Here is a 17,830-nt window from a genome sequence, read left to right as displayed (position 1 = left end):
CCAGGGATCTTAACCTAGTCTCTGACATGAACAGATCATACTGGAGAGAGAGGTGCATCTCCTAGACACTACCCCTTCTCTGGAACAAGCTTCTCATTTGTGTGAAGCAGAGGCCCTCCTGACCCTCTTTAAATGCAGCCTAGATCAATGGATGGGTGTCCATAAATAAACTCCTGGGGTGGAGCCCATGTCCCTCATGGAAAGAAGCAGTTGATGTTAATTACCATAGAATCATACCTCTGCAAACTTCGCTCATGTAACTACAGACAATTGGGGCAACTCGGGATAAGTATTACTAGGCTTGTGAGGGCTCTTGGGCTGTTAGCATCATAACCTCCTATGAACCTATGTATGTATCACTATGGTAAACTTTCAAATGTGGTTAGTAATGATTGATGGTGCTTTTCTCTAGAAGTAATATTTAAGAAAGATCATTTTCTTGAAATCGGCATTGGTCTTTGGCTAACTCTTTTATCTGTGTGTATACACAGATTATGGCATGGTTTAATAAGCCTAAACTAGAGATTTTAATGAATTGTTTTTAACAGTCCAAATATTTTTGAGCAATGTAACAAATGTACTTCATGTATACTGAAGCTGCCATTGGCTGTAATTGGATTTATTCCTTGTCATGAGAAGCAGCATTTACTCTTGTATTTAGTTTGCTACATTGTGAATGTCGCACAGTTTTTTAGTGATTGAGCAACATACCAGACCCCACCTCACTTCCTGCCCAATAAAAGTTTCCTTATGAAGTCCAAGCTAAAATGTTTCTCAGTGTCACCTAACATCCAGCTGGGGATTTCAGCTTGGTACCTTTAATACAACAAGAAATTAAAATTGCATAGAAGTGGATATTCTTCCTGACAGCCTGGAAGAAGTTTAGGTGAAAGACATTTGGCTTCCTTTCCACAAGACTGAATGTATCATGTTTTGGTTTTGATAATCATTTAAGTGAATGCCTGTGGTATAATTTTGGAGATTGTTTAATGAATTGCCCATGCATGCATTTAAAGGTAAACATTTTATCACCTTTTCTGTAGATGAATTGATCTTTTTATGGTTTTGTTCAGTGATTTTGCAATGGCTATGGTGCAATTTACTCAACAGAACCTGAACCATAGTTAATTGGCTAACTTTTGTAATTAAGCTATGTGAGTGGCCATCCACTTTTCCTTGTGAATGTGGTCCAAGAGAATGAATCCCAGTATATTTACACTGTTTATCTCCTTCCTTATTTATAGTGATAGAGACTGGAGAGCCATGTGTGCATCGGTTATGAATTTCTCCTTTCAAATTTTCTAGTCTCATTTTTGCTTATAGGTCAATTAAAAGGGGAGAACAAGGATCAGAAGCTCCAGAATTTTATGCAATAGGTTTTAAAAGAATAAGAGAAGAGAAACCTTGTTCAGTAGAAAGATGCATTTGAGGGGAACAGAACATCATCTGCAGTTCCTACTTCCTTCATTAAGTAGGAGTCTTGCTGTCATCTATATCCCATTTGTTCTTTCCAAGGAGTAGATAATATAGAAGAGACTTGTTTTAATGGGTGCATATACAAATAGAGAGAGATTTGGAAGAGAGATTCAAGTTTGTTCATGCACAAAATATCCCTCTTCATATTTGAAGGGCTTTAGGTGGATTTATAAGTGTTCACTTTGTTTATAAAATGTTCTTTTTCTTTTCAGATGGAGTTTTATAGGCATTGCTTATCACAGGCTCACCTACTCCTTGTCTTCTTGTTACTTTTTTTTTTTTCACCTGGCCCTTTGATAAATTGTACTACAATGCATTTGCATTAGAATGAGGGTTTGAACTGCCACTATTATTCAGTGTACTTTACTTGATCAAAGGTTCCTCGGAGGCATAAGCCAACATTTAAGAAATCATCAAGCCCGACAGTTGTAATTACAGTAACAACTTACACACTGCTGTCTAATTCCACTTACTAGTTCTACTTCCTGTCTTATTTTGTTTATAAAGACATCATCTTGGTAATGTCACAACTAAAGCCCCCAGTCACCTAATGTGATACCACAGTTGTTTGGCCAAGATTCCTAGAGACTTAATCACCCACATTGCATCCTCCTCCTCCTCTTGTGAAAGAAGTGTCTTTGAAGCTGACGTTGGTGTGAATCTGGGGTTCCAGGTAGTTTCTGGTCTCTAGCCATTGTCTTTACATTGGGAGAGCAGATATCTTTCTGTCATCCTTCCTGTTGTAGGCCAGGATGCACTTGTGTGCACTAACTTATATAAGGCCTAATGCATGCATGCTCTGTCAAATATGTGCTTGTTTGGATATCTATTGAAGTACTTTCCAAGTCTGGATCCCTCACACTTCCAGGGATAGTGCCTGACCTCTGCCAGGAGATGTTTTGACAGAATGATTCTACTCCTTTTACTTCCAGAGCTGGAATTCACATTCTCAATAACTCCACCCCAGTTGATGTTTCAGACATTCTCTGCATAAGCTGAATATAGACTGCTCTTAGTGTAGCTGAGTCTTTCTTCAGTGCTTTTAGATTATATCTCAGAGCTGAGATTTTAACCATCTTTAAGTATTTTGTGGGGATTTTTCAAGTAGTTACAGATGCTTATTTTCAGAGCTTGACTAGGCTGAAGGAAAGGTATTTACCACCTGTTAGAATAAAAGGAAAATCCTTCTCATCAGAACTAAAATGCTGTTTGAATCTATAGTGTTAACAAATGTTAAACTTTATAAAAAGAAAGCCAGTAGGCAGAAAAACGTAAAAACAGAACTCTTTTAATGAAATACATTAAGCAAATAAAAACAAAAACGCAGGATGAGTGCTTTCATACCTTTGTCGCATTAAGAGAAAAGCAAATATTTACATATTTGGAAAGATGGAAAAGAAAGATTTGTGTTCCAAATTTAAGAACTAGTTATAGCCACTCTTAGCATTCAGATGTATACTGAAGAGTGCATTGCTAACTAATGCCAGCTTAATAGAACTTTCTGTGAAAGCTTGAGTAGAAGTACCCCTCTCATATTTTCCATTATTTCTCAGTGTGTCAAAGCGCTAACAATCAGTCAAGTTATGTTTTATTTATTTTACAAATTATTAGTACTTGACTCTACAGGCTGTTTTAGTGTGATACTGGTACAATGTCACTGAGGTGTTGTGTGGATAAACATTACACAAAGCCTTTTTGTAGACACACAATACTGTTCAGGATTAACATAGCACATGGACATCTGTGCTATATTAGGCAGTGATCTTAGCTGTATGTATTGATTTAGGATTCACAAGCAAGTTAAAGAAAGGTTTGACTAGAGTATTATTTCTATGCTGAATGTAATGTATTTTGACTAACTTGGAATTTCTTTTTTTTGTGTTTAGGTGTCCTATTTTGAGATCTATTTAGACAAAATCAGGGACTTGTTGGATGGTGAGTAATCAATTGTTTTCGCAAAGCTATACTATTAAACATTTGTCTCTGCAACAACTTTTGGTTTAATGAAAGAGTCTTTCAGTGATGAGATGGTGTTTTTCAGAATTAAACATATATGGAGCTCTGTAATCTTGCTTTGTGTAGTCTTCGTTCCAGCTCAGACCTTTAATTTGCCTATGACTGTATATTCAAACACAGTGATGTGTTGTATCGTGCGTGTGTCTAGACTGCTTCAGTTTGCATTACCTTTTTGAAAGATAGTATGCCATTTGTATTTCTTCAGAGGCCTTTGTTAAGTTATTTTACATCGGTCCTTCATGAATCTGTAGAAGTCTTCTCAGCCAATCTTATTTATTAGCAGTTTATTTCACTTATCTACCACAAAATTCCTTTTCAATATTTGCTTCTTTTCTCTCCCTTATGATCTTTCTATTTTAAGATTATTCAGCTTTGTGTTGATTTCTTTTTAGAGTAAAGGGCTCACCAGTTATTTCTCCATTTATATCTGAGAGCAACCTGAATGTTACATTGTGTTAAATTGCACTACAGTTGCACGAGACAAGCTTGTGTAGTATTTTGCATTAAGTGCAATGAATTTTCTACATCCCTGCTTTCCTTTACCTTTCTTCCAGCCACCCATGCTTTCTCGAGTGCCTCTCTGTATTCTCTCCTTACTACGTATTCTGGTTGTCTATTTATGGGTCTACAGTCCTCTGTTTGAGAAAGTGATTCAGGCAGTAATTATTTCCTACAACCTGCTGCTTGTTCCTCTCTCTCCCCACTGCCCTTTCTGCTTGGGATGACCCCTTCACATTTCCCTGATACGATCTCGTCCACCAGTAATATTCCTCCTACGTCTTTTCTGGTCTCCTGCGATAAGAGCTCTGTCTACTCTATTCTATGGCCATATCTCTCTTCCTCCATCCCGTGAATCTTTCTTGTAGCCATTACCTTGATTGCTTCCAGCAGCCTGGTGTCCCTTTCCTTATAAGGCCACCAGAAATACTCAGAGTACTCATGTTATGGTCTGACCAAGGCTCTGTGGAGTGGAAGCATCATCTCTCTCTTTCTGGAATGGCTCCCCAGTAGATACATCCCTAAATTCTGTTTGCTTGCTGCAGCTGTCCTGCCACTTAGTTCTTTGTGGTCCAAGCTAGGTGTTCTTCAGACCCCTACCTTTTCATCAAGAAAGTACACGTTGAGTCACTGAACCTGTCCACATATGCCACCATGTTGGAACAGCTCACTTTATTTGAACTGTTTCCTTGAGGGATTTCATATGTTCACAAGTTGAACCATCAAACTAGTGAGCTACTGGTCTTCTAGCAGCTTGATTGCTTTAACACCATGTTGATGTGTTCTACTTCTCATATATGTGTCGAGATTATTTTTGAAATATATTAGCAATGTAACAGTTTTGATAATAACAGGAAGTTTATGCCATAATGTTGGAATCCATTGTGTAATATATTGATTGCTTTTTGTTTAATTTTATTATTAGTTTCCCTGACCTGGTGTTAATCCCTTGAGTGGTACATTCCAGTAACTGAATTTTAAGTAGAACCAGATTTCTGTAAGTGATGCACAAGAAATAAAACATAATGACAGTTCCTGAAGGCTTTCCAAGTAGTTAGTTTTTCACTTCTCGAATTTTTCTAGTAAGGAATCATTGTACCATTTCCAAGTTGTTTACTTTGCCTGAGAGCTATAGGCAGTAATAGATTTAGATCATTGTTATATTCTGTAATGGATTGGATCATTGATGTATAAAGTGCTCTGATCTCCTTGGAATGACTAGGCACAACATTTAGAGTTAGATATGCTAAAGTGTGTGCTGTTCTCACACTGGCAGGGGAAGTCATGTGATTTCAAAAAGAGCAGCTGTGTGATTTTAAAATTCCAATTGATTGTGACTGTGACAGCTGCTAATTTGGTAAAGTCATTGCATTTTCCCATGAGAGGCAGCATCACAGGCAAGTGATTATATTTAAATGCTGGGTGCAGAGCATTAAAAAAAAAAAATGTTTTGAAATTCTGTAGAAGTGCCCTTCTGTACATTCTGCTTGACAGTACTCAAATTCACAGAACTGCTCTTCCCAAGATTTGTATCCCTTTGGTAGATACACTGTGGTCAAAGTATGAAATGTCTTTACCATTGTCCCCAGAGTTTTATTGATGAAGCCAGTTTTATAGTTTGCTTATTTATCTCTGATAGTTATTCATATGTTTTCTTTTTGCCAAGTTTGTATTTATTGATGTTAAAAGTGATGCAGTTATTAATACTTCAGGTCTGAATTTTTCTAAACTACCTAGGGAAACTTCAGCATGTTTTACTAAAGCAATTCCATTACACAGTTTGCAGTTATCAACACATTTGGTTATCTAGAACCAATTTTACACATTTACATCTGAGAGCAGTCCAAGAAGAAGTAGCCACATTAAACAGCCAGTAGAACACACTGCTGAGTGCCTTAGCAAGGTGAAAATAAGCAGACATTTTCATGGATTCAAAGATTCATAGAGTTTTCCAGGCCGAATCGATCCATGGACCTTAATCATCTTAACAATACTCACCCTCACAGAGCACCTCCTGCCTCCCAAAGGACAAAACAAGACAGGCCTAGCATGAGTTTACAGGCCCCCATTCATTCATCCAGGCTTGCTGTAAACGAAGATACATATGTAAAGGAAGCTTAATCCCAAGGTAGGTGAAGAACCAAATGCTAAATCTGCCTCTCCTCTGGGTCTTATTGTTGATTGAGATTCTTGTTTTCAGCTTGATTGTTTGTGGACCCATTTGTTTTGGGAGTTGTAAGAGATGAGAGAACGTTGGTCTTCCTTGGTATCCTACATTTCCTTTATTCACTCTTATCTCTCCAAAGAATGCAACAAGATTCAAAAGGCAAGTTATCCATTTGACAAACTCAATGTTCCATACCTAACAGAAGTAGGCCCCTTGTGTTGTTTATGAAATCATTGTGGCTTGTTACATGGTACTTTGTGATCTGTAAGTTTTAATTCTCTGCATTGTACTCCAATTGAGCCTGAACAATAACTCAGACAGCAGTAGAATGAGTACTATATCTTTGGTAGTTCACTTGCCATGCACTGCAGATCTTTTTAGTTTGCTACTGTTCTTTAGTGGACTTGTTTGAGTCCACTTGCATTACATTTGACGTGGTTTGCCATCAGGATGAAATACTTAGCTTCATGTCTATAGATTAGTAGTTCAGTCAAGGACATACTGAGTGAAAATATTTAGCCAAAAACATTTTTGACAAAACTCAAAGAAAATCTATTTTTTTAAGGGTGTCAAGACCCCTTGCACCCCCCCACCCCTGAACTTAAATATACATATTCTGACATCACACAACAGTGGAGGAAAGGGAATTCTCCACTATCTAGCAAAAGTGTTTTGGGCTAAACCAGATGTGTAGCTGGCTCAACCAGCACCCTGGGCTGGTACAATGAACCAGCACTCTACCCCCTCAGCTCAAGTGAATAGCAAAATCACTTCATTGTAATAAGCTGATTGCTATATCCAGCTCTAACACTGAATAGCAAAAAAAAAAAAAAAAAAATCAACCAAGTGGCCAGATGGATGACATGCACCTCCCCCCTTGCCCCTGCCATTCAGGTCCTGTTTCTATGCCCTGCCTTCAACATATTTCATTACAAAACGTTTTTTAAACTGTAACAAACAGTTGCAATAGTTTACACCTTGCCTGCTCAGGGTACTACAGCAGTAACAAACTGCTTGTTGCAAATATAACAAGCAGTTGCTGCAGTTTATACCCTGCCTACATGGAGTGCTATAGCACTCAAGTTTTGCTTTTTTTTTACTTTAACTGTAGCAGACTGCTTCCTACAATATAACAAGCAGTTGCTGCAGTTTATACTCTGCCTGCATGGAGTGCTATAGCACTCAGGTTTTACTTTTTTTTTATTTTTTTCACTTTAACTGTAGCACACTGCTTCCTACAATATAACAAGCAGTTGCTGCAGTTTAGCTCACACACAGAGCACTACAGCACTATGGTTTGATCACAAGCTTGGTACTTCATTAAAGAGAAATCGAGATCATCTCATCTTGCTCCCCCAGCACTTTTGCACCTGGGGCAGTTGCCCCTTTAGCCCCACCCTATCTATGCTGCTGCACTGACGTGCAGTTAGATTGAAGTTAGTATATAATAAGTAGAAGAGGTATATGTGAGCCCATCTCCCTATATTGGCAGGGGGTGATTTAAATGTATAGCAATAAGTTTTGGAGTTTATTTTTTGAAGATCCTCTTCTTACTGTATCAGTTCTTACATGTCTGACAGGAGGCCACACACACACACACACACACACACACACACACACACACACACACACACACACACACACACACACACACACATATAGTTTACTACTGAAACCTTGAAACTGCATCCGTTGATTGACCTTAACATCACACCAGTATCTTGAAAATTGTAACAGCGAACAAGCAGGAAACTTGAAACTGAATACATCGACTCCCGTAGTTCGATGTATTCGACATAGCAGGAGGTGACATCAGTCACCTAAGCTATGCACTGTAATGTACTATGACACTCTAGAGTCAACAGTACATCACTTTTATTATTTTGCAGAGGGGCAAGCCCAACTGCGCTCCCTGCACCCCCTGCAAATTATATATACCAACTCCGAGACAGCACTACAGTGAGGAAATGGGTTAACTTCCTGTTCCTCACTGAACCGTGATCTTCACTCAAAATTCTGAACTCAAATACTCTAACTACACTACCAATGCGATGTAATGTAGTTGATGTATGTGGGTTTGCAGAACTGCCTCTTGGAAAACTGCAAGTTGACATTGTTACTCTGTCGACTGCAGTTTGCAAATCTAAATGTAAACCTATATATATATATATATATATATATATATATATATATATATATATATATATATATAAATTTTTTTATTTCATGGCCACTGAGGAGGGTTTGTGTTTTAATCTGCTTATTGGAGAAAGGGAATGGTATCCCCATACAAGAAGACTTTAAAGCAGTGGAGCAAGAACATTTTAATGACATTATGTTTATACTGTTTAGACAGTTGATTACATTTAAATTCTGATATTTGTATTATTTAAAGTATATTGAATGGTGGTTATTAATGGCTTACTGATCTCTGAACGACAGTGTAGTAGTAGTGCACCCTGAAAGGGTGAGACCTGGATGGCAGAAAGTTACCTAGTTTATGCATATTGTAGAGCTATGATTTAAAAGGGTGAGACCTGGCTGGCAGAAAGTTACCTAGTTTATGCATACTGTAGAGCTATGATTTAAAAGGGTGAGACCTGGATGGCAGAAAGTTACCTAGTTTGTGCATATTGTAGAACTATGATTTATGCCAACTTAATTACTGAGCTGAGTCTGCCATTTGACTTTGAGGATCACTGGACTGGGACTCGGGAATGATTGTGTGGCACCATATTTTTTATTGATTTCTCTGTGTTGTAGAACAGTTATAGTAAAAAGACACCCATTCTGGGACGAGCAGTGTTTCATATGAGAACTTTTTTGCTTTTTATGTCAGTCTTCTGGAAATCAAAACTGTTATTCATTTTTACCTTTTGTATGCTTAGTTTGCAGTCCAGCAGCAGTATCCAGTCACTTTGACTCTTAGTTTTAAGAACTAAACAAATGCACTTTTAAACTGCTCTGACTTCTAACCATGCACTTCCTCTCCCTTTTTTTATACCTCCCTGCAGCTGACCATCACCTGCTAATACCTCTTCTCATTCATTGGGTCTACTGGACCCACATTAGATTGACCTGTCTAAGCTCTGACCTGTGTCTGAGGTTAGTGAGGGGACTGATGATGCTAGTGCATTATTCTAATGCTGCTGGGGAGTATGCACTAATTCCATGACTCCACAGTTGTAAGCTGTGCTGTTACTGCTTTCAGGAGGGGTATGCACAACCACTTGACCAAGAGGTGTACTATTTAAGAGCACAGAGCTCTGTGCTGCACGCTAATGCTACATGCTCTGTACTACTAAGATCATAGAGATCTGTGCTGTGGGCTACGAGTTCTGTACTGTATTGTCTGTGAGTTAAACACTTTAACCATTTTACCCAACCTTCACCCAGAAATGTGATTCAGAGATATAGTTTCATAGGTACGTATTAGGCTAACTGTCATTATGGGCCATTTTAAGCTTAGCCAGTTTCCATTGGCGAGAATCAAACACTGTAACTCTTGTCTGTGAGGCAGACACCTTAACCACAATGGTAACCCTCAAGCACTCAGAGCACAGAGCTCTGTGCTGCATGCTGTGTACCTCTTGGAGCACAGAGCTGTGTGCTGCATGCTCTGTACTACTTGGGGCACAGAGCTCTATGCTGCATGCTGTGTACTACTTGGGGCACAGAGCTCTATGCTGCATGCTGTGTACTACTTGGGGCACAGAGCTCTGTGTTGCGTGTTGTGTACCACTTGGGGCAAAGTGCTCTGTGCTGTGTGTTGTGTACCACTTGGGGCACAGAGCTCTCTGCTGTGTGTTGTGTACCACTTGGGGCACAGAGTTCTGTGCTGCGTGCTGTGTACCACTTTGGGCACAGAGCTCAGTGCTGCGTGTTGTGTACCACTTGGGGCCTCAGAGGTCTGTGCTGCATGCTGTCTACTGCTTGGGGCACAGAGCTCTGTGCTGCATGCTCTGTGCTCAGTACTAGCAGCACAGAGAACACCAAGCTCTTAATTCTGCTTCTCACCTTCTTTCCCAGATGGGTGAGCTGGCATCAGCTAGTAACTCCTATCCTCTCTGCCAGGTCTATCCAGAGCAAATGCTACTAAGCAAACACATGTTATCTGGGCACAGTCAGGGCTTTAATCAATGTGCCATGGGGTCCAACCATTTGTTCTTTGAGTTTAGGTAACACCATCATTAAAGAACTCTGGAATAACACACAGCTTTTTCTTCCATGAATTGCAGCAGTTACAATTTGCCAGTAAAGGTGTAGTAAATTGAAATTCCCATTATTGCTTCATTCTGCTCTTGAACACATTAAAAATTAAGGAGCACACTGCTTAGGACATATTTTTTTATAATGGAAAAATGTCCTGTAAGTTGCCTATGGTGTTTAACCAATATGTTTTAAATAAAATCTAAGTCTACCATGGTAATTAATTCTACTGCCCTTCTTCTGTTGGTCATCCCTGCATTGCCTTCCTGGCTGAATGAGAAACTGGAGGATTCCTTTTATGATATAGTATAGGCCAATGTTTCTGTGAAGGCTGTTATGCCAGCCTGACCATCTGCAGTGATATTATTATATTGTGCAGTTGAATGTTTGGCATCTACAGGCAGTGTCTTCGTACTCTGTGCTTTCTTTCCTTTCCGATGCATGTATGTATACACCTTCCTTGATTGGTTTTCCCACTATGCTGCGGTAACACAGTAGTTTCTTCTTCTGCTGTCTAATGATGCCAGATGATTTAAGGAGCTGCCTCACAAATGTTAAGGGCTTTTACACTGAATAAAGCCTAGCTAATTCAGGTGTATTGTACTGTCCTAACTTGGGTTTAAACTGTCTGGCAAATATAAGCCTCAAGACGATCATATATTAATAAACAACAGAGAAGTGTGCCCAACAATACTTCGATCCAAAGAAAAACACAGTTGCACACTTAAGTCCGATACCAAAAAAAACGGCCACACAATAAAGTCCGAAGGGTGCTCTCTTTATTCTATTAAGCCAGTCACTGATGTTCTCCGTAGTGCTGGTTCCCTGCCTAGGGCTACCAGGATCTGTATCGGACACCTCCATGAAGGTGGTAGCCCTAGGCAGGGAACCAGTGCTATGTAGAACATCAACGACCGGCTTAGTTGAATAAAGAGAGCATCCTTCGGACTTTATTGTGTGGCCATTTTTTGGTATCAGACTTAAGTGTGCAACTATGATCATATATTAATTTCTAACCATTAACTACTCCAAACTACTCCTGCCTTCATCCTGTTGTAGACTCTACATTATGTATCTAGTTTAGCCTTCACTGTTCTTCTGTATTAAACTTAAGAAATTCCATACCTATTAGACACTCAACCTCCCTTCATACTTGAGGCCCTGATGCACCACTCTTTTATCATAGTTACTAGACTCTTCTTACTTTGGCTTACCATAGTGTGAGGATTCCTTCTACCTGACATTTAAAATCATGCTGGTGATGGACTTGCACTCCTTGTTGCTCCAGCTTTGCTCTTGCTCATTAACTTAACCGTTGTCTAAGTGAAAATGGCTTTTCTTATGATTGTAAACCTTCATCTTACAACTGGTGGCTTCCCTCCCTTGATCCATTAATGCAAATCTTTTTTTGCCATCTTTTTATCTACCTTGTCATTTAGGCCCTGTGTACCATGTGAAGCATTTACAGTAGTTTCTTTGCCCTTTTTGTGATTCTTATCAGTTGGATGCTTACCATTTAGCCCTTTGTTAATCATGAATTAACTTCTGTATGCCTTTGGATAGAAACCTATTAGAGCTCTGCAGGTAGAAACACCAAGAGCAAGGACTGGTCAGCAGCCATTGAAAAGCTACAATGTGACTTTTCCTCCTTACGAGTAGTGGTCTTTTTTAGAATGAAAGAGTGTAAAAGAAGATAAGGTTAAACAACATGTTAACCTGTTGAGTGTTTGCTGGTTCCATAAATAGCTTTGGATTACTGTATGTGCTATAGCTGTAGCACGATGCAGGAATGCAGGATTATCCTTTGAACTTCTGCAGGAGATCGAGAGTCTTTTAATGTCTGTTTACCTGGTGGTTGGGGGAGGGCTGGGTATGGAGTGACACAGTGCTTTTTACTACAGCCTCACATTGCCTGGTTTTGCACTCTGCTGATGTTCATAGGTGGGTACTAGGCTATCTGCCTAAAGGCATTTATAAGCCTAGCCAGAATATGTTGGTTTTTTGCTGCCCCCTTAGATTAGTTACCTGTGCCTCTGTCCAGCAGAGCCATTGAAGTGGTACCCGGGCTAAACTTTCTGTTTCCCATCCACTTGTCAAGGTTTCTTTTGAAGAGGGTTAGCGAGGAGCTCTGCCTTATGTAGATTGGAATCTATCCCTCCAGCACATCCTATTTATTGTTGTGGTGAGGTTTAGATCCATAGAGTGTGTGGCTCGAGGGGATATGGTTCTCTTTAGGTGGAACATGTCCATCAATTATGGGCTGGACATGGCCTTCTATGTCAGGCAGAGATCACCTCTGATTAGGCGATACACAACCAAGTACAGCTGGAGTTTCTTCAGTCGAGCTGCATAGGGCATCTGTTTGAGGCCAGTGATCCTCTTGGTGAGGTACTTCTGTGGTCTTTCCAACTGTTGCAGGTGTCTTGTAAGGTACATCCCAAATGGGGCGTTGTACTCTATGATGGGTCTGATGAGTGATGCATAGAGGGGCACAATAACCTCTTTTGATCTGGATGCAAACCGTTTTGTGATTAGGTGGGCCACATAGAAGGATTTTCTAACTACTTTGGCAATGCGATTATCAAAGGAGAGGTTACTATCTACTTGGGTCCCCATATACCTTATTAAGTCTTCCATATTTACCTATGTGGTAGTTTGTGGGTACTTTGTTTTTTCCAAAGGGGATGACTATGCACTTTTTGGCATTTAGTTTGAGGCCATGGTTTTGACACCAGGTATCTGTCTCAGTGAGTCCCTTTTGGAGGATGTCTGTGTCCTCCAGAGAGCCAACTATAGCCCCTAGTTTGCAGTTGTCTGTGAACTTGGTCAGCCATAGTCCTTCTGTGCTTGCCTGTACCTCTGAGATGCATATGCCAAACAGGACGGGTCCTAGGACTGAGCCCTGGGGAACACCACTTGTAACTGGTTTAGAGTCAGACCTAGCTCCTGCAACTCTTACCATGTGGGTTCTGCCTGTAAGCCAGTTGGCAGCCCATCTTGTGATGTAGGGGTCTATGTTCAGACTGGTGAGCTTGTCTATAATACCTGAATGGGGAATGGTGTCGAAGGCCTTTGCCAGGTCTATGTAGGCACTGTGGACCACCTTTCCCTCGTCTATAGCCTTGGTAACTGTCTCAAAGAAGTCTACCAGGTTTACGAGGCATGATCTGCCCTTAACAAAGCCGAACTGGGTAGGGTCCAGTGTTTGGAGGTTCCCAATGTCTCTGTTTATGAGATCCATGATGATGCACTCCATATCCTTGCAGACCAAGCTAGTCAGGCTTATAGGGCGATAGTTCCTGGGGTCTGTTTTGGCTCCACCTTTGTGGAGCGGAATAACTGTCGCTGTGCGCCACTCTATGGGCACATAGCCTGTGGAGAGGCTGAGTTTGAACAGTGTGTTTCGGTGATGGGTTAGTTCATCTTTGAGCTCATGTTTGACACAGCCTAAGACACCATCTGGTCCCATTGATGCTGTGTTTTTGGCTTTGGAGATGGCTGTTTTAACCTGAGTGTCTGTGATTTCAGGGGCACTACATTCTTCTGGTATGGTTATGGGCCCTTTTGGAGTGTGGAGGGTGGGGGGGTGAAGTTTGCACTGGACCTGTCTGCCAGGATGTTGGTGATATCGGTCAGTTCAGTGTATTTTGTGCCATTCTGCACTAATATTGCCACTTAGATTCTTGACATAGCTAATGAATGCCTTGTGGTTATCTTTGGAGTCCTTGGCAATTTTTCTTTCGAAGCTAGCCTTGGATGATTTTATGAGGGATCGTAGTTTCTTGCTGATACTGATCAGGGATGTCAACCCTTCTTGGGATTTTACTCTCTTCTGTACTAGTTTCCTCCTTCTATTGTATAGCTTGTTCATGGCAGGAGTCCACCAGACTGGTTTCCTTTTCTTGGAGGAGTGTGTCTTTGTTTTGCTTGGAATAGCACGATCCATGCATTCTTGTAGGTGCCCGTAGAGTGCATTAGTAAATGATTTGCAGTTTGAACAGTGTTATCCTTTGGCATGGGGTGTTTGAAACTTTCCACCTCGGTCTTAAGTAACGTGAAGTTTGATTTTGAAAAGTTTTTCATGGTGGTTTCTTTGACCGGGGATGGGGGCGGAATGTGGATATCCAGAGTGATTCGTTTGTGGTCAGAGGTAACCAGTGAGGGTTTGACCTACGGTGTGGAACACCAGTCGCCCATGTTGGTGATGACCAGGTCCAATATGTTGTCACCTGTGGTGGGAGTGTTGACCAGTTGATCCAGGGCATTTGAGTTTATAAATTCTAGGAAATGTTGGACAAAGGAGTTAGTACTTGAGTAGTTCTCCCATTTAATGTTTGGGTAATTGAAATCACCCAATATCAGGGTGTTTGGTCGGACCTTTATGTTTCCAGAAATGCGGAATGGGGGTCCTGGGACATGGTGGGTGATCTGTAGCAAGCTACAGTTTTGCTCATTGTTAGTTGCACGTGGATGATCTCTGAAGCATCGTGCTGTGCCACTAACCTGGAGGTGTGGGTATCCTTGATGAATATGGATACGCCCCCCGCGTTTTGTATTTTGGACCGGGTTTTGTGGACGAAATATATGGTACGAGTTGTAGCCTGATAGTGCTGGGGTGCTCTCTGGAGCCTTAAACCAGGTTTCTGTTACTGCATATATATATATCGATTTTCTCCATACTGAGGAGTACCTTGAGTGCATGCATTTTGAGGTTTAGACTTCTGGCATTGAGTAGCATTGCCCTCAATTTTTTGTTACTTGTGCTATTTATGGCGGTGGGTTTGTCTTTTGAGCCTTGCCTAAAAAAGGCACTATGGGGGTGGCAAGAGCCTTGGCCAGTATTCAAAAGCCTAAGGGTGACAGGTGCAAGCCATTTCTAGCGAAGCAGTGTGGCTTGTCGAGCATGTCATCCCAGGCTGACAGACACTGGATCCCTTTTGAATGACACCAGAAGCTTAGCCAATTGTTGAAATTGATATTTTTTTCTTTATACCATGGTATCATTCTTGGTAAGGGCAGGATGCTACTCAGGGTCAGGGTCATACTGGCCTGGGCTACGTTATCAGAGAGCTCCTCCATGTCTCTTTTCATGTAGTCCAGGGAGGTGCGGCTCAGGTCATTCACACCAACATGGACAATGACAGAGTCATATTTGCACTTGCTCTGGAGTTATCTGAGTGTTTGTGTTATGTGGCGGATCCTGCCTCCCGACAGGAAGCTTAGAGTAACCTTCTCCTTGTTCAGTCTAATGAGTGGGACGTCAGTGTGCCTGACTGTAGAGCCACCTATTACTAGTGTGTTGGGTATGTTATTTTGCCTTAAGGGCTATGATTGCATGGCACACTGGTTTTGTGAAGTGTGTGTTTCATGGTTTGTGTTGGGGGGAAGAGTTTGCTTGGTTGTCTGCTTTGGAGGTCTCTGTTGCTTTTGCAGATTTTTATTTAGAGCCTCTGAGTATGTTTTTGTGTATTTATGTGTGTTTTGCTGGTTTGCTGGTTTCATAGGTCTGTGTGAGACTGGTGGTGTGATGCAAGTAATTCCCTTCTCCTCTTGACTGTCTGGTCCAGTCTTGGGTTGAGAGAGCTTAACCTCCAGTTTGGCTGTATAATTGCATCTCTTGCATGTATTCATGTTTGGTGGTAGGAGGAGAGGGTTGTCTGTGTACATGAGGCAGTTGTAACATTGCCCCAAAATGCCCAGATTCACTAGTTAGACTGGAGAGTACACCTGAAACTGCCCTTTGGACATGCCTGGATAGGTACAGTGAACTGTTTTACTGATTGGCTGGTAAGGTTGAATAGAGAGCCTTGTCCTTCTCTACAGTATAGGGGGATCTAGTGCTAAGGTTTATTAGCGCTTGCTATGAATTTTGAGTAAGTGCCGGCCTGAGATGTGAATGGTTTGAGTGCTTAAGTTGAGAGTTTGTCTAGTTCCAAGGGAAAAATTGAAGACTAGACTTTGTGGAGCTGGGAATAGTTATACCCTAGCTAACCGGTGCTGCCTGGCGCACAAAACCATGCAAGTTGGCACTTCCTTACTGTGTCCACTTGGGTTCTTGCCTTTTTAAGTTATTTTACTTGGGGGGGGGGGGGGGGGGTTGCCAGCTGTACTTTGTTTCAAGGATGTACTGCATGTTAATTGACAGTCCTCTGAATTGCCTGTGAATGTGGGTTTGAAGTATATATGTTGCAGTGGGCTGGCACCTTGTTTGGGAGGAGTTCCTCTCTCTCCTATCTGAGTATTGGCATAGGCACCAACTCCCTTGCGATCCTGAACTGGATTATACAAGTAACTAGTGAATGAATGGATGGATGGGATGTTCACACAATAATATGCTCTATCATTTAATCTACTTGGATGAATAAACATCTGAAACTAAATTTGTTTGCAGGTCAATTTTACAGATAGCAGCAGTGGCTGGAAATCAAGCTAAAGAGAAAATTCACCGATGTGTACAAGATTCTGTCAGTGTCATACTGCAGGATACTGTCGCTGAGCGCAGCACTTTCTACAGTAAAACGTCTGCTGTTAACTACAGATGACACGCACTCTCCCTTCACTCACTTCCTTTTAATTAGCAAGGTGGTGTGGTTACTGTGTATGATCCAACAGAATGCATTGCTGTATATTTAAATGAGGTTAACAAAATCATAACCCAACTAAAGTAGCAACTTCAGAAGACCGTATTCCAACTCTTCACACAAATAGAAAGTGTTTGAAAGAAAAATCGGATGGATGGAATGCAGAAACAAAAGTGGATTTGTGGCATGTCTGTACATGTACCACAACTGTAAGATTGACAGAATACCAAAAACATATTGTATAAGATTTAGAGTGATGTTAAAATATAGATTTGTGAGCACAAAAATTGAGTCTAGACCACAGTAATGCATGCAACCTTAAGAAGTACACCAAGTGACTGTCTAGTGCCCAGGCCTGTCTTGGCAAAATTCTGTTTGATTTCTGACAAAGATAACAGTCTGACAATAACAATACAACACAGAATACTTGAGTTGGATTTTCAGTTATTTTTCCTTAACATAGTAATTCACCTGCAGAAAATGCTGTTACTATTATAAGACAGCAACTTTGGCAAAAGACTATTCTGTTTCTTTACTGCTAACTTACCTGTTAACTAAAAAAGAATTACCTTAACTTTTAATTCATAAAAAGATGCTAAAAAATTCTAGAAGATTAAGACTATGAGCTCCTAATGAGCCATATCCTGGAATTCAGGGTTTAAGTCCCTCAGCATTCATTTCTCTACTGTGCGACTCTGACTAAGTAACGTAACCAGAGTGTTGGTGTGAGGCTATTACCATTGTAGTCTGTATGATCTAAAGTAGTTAATTTCATTTTATCTGCAACCTGTGGGTATACAGATCCGTATTGGATCAGAGCCGGCAACTTTTTTTCTAGCATCTGCTCCATGCTCCGAGCTCTTCCCCTTATCTATAATGCACT

The sequence above is a fragment of the Protopterus annectens genome, chromosome 6.part0 (genome assembly GCF_019279795.1).
Source record: "Protopterus annectens isolate FY-2018-M chromosome 6.part0, PAN1.0, whole genome shotgun sequence".
Classification (NCBI taxonomy): domain Eukaryota; kingdom Metazoa; phylum Chordata; order Ceratodontiformes; family Protopteridae; genus Protopterus; species Protopterus annectens.
The sequence above is the reverse complement of the archived record's forward strand: the minus strand, read 5'-3'. Positions refer to the sequence as shown.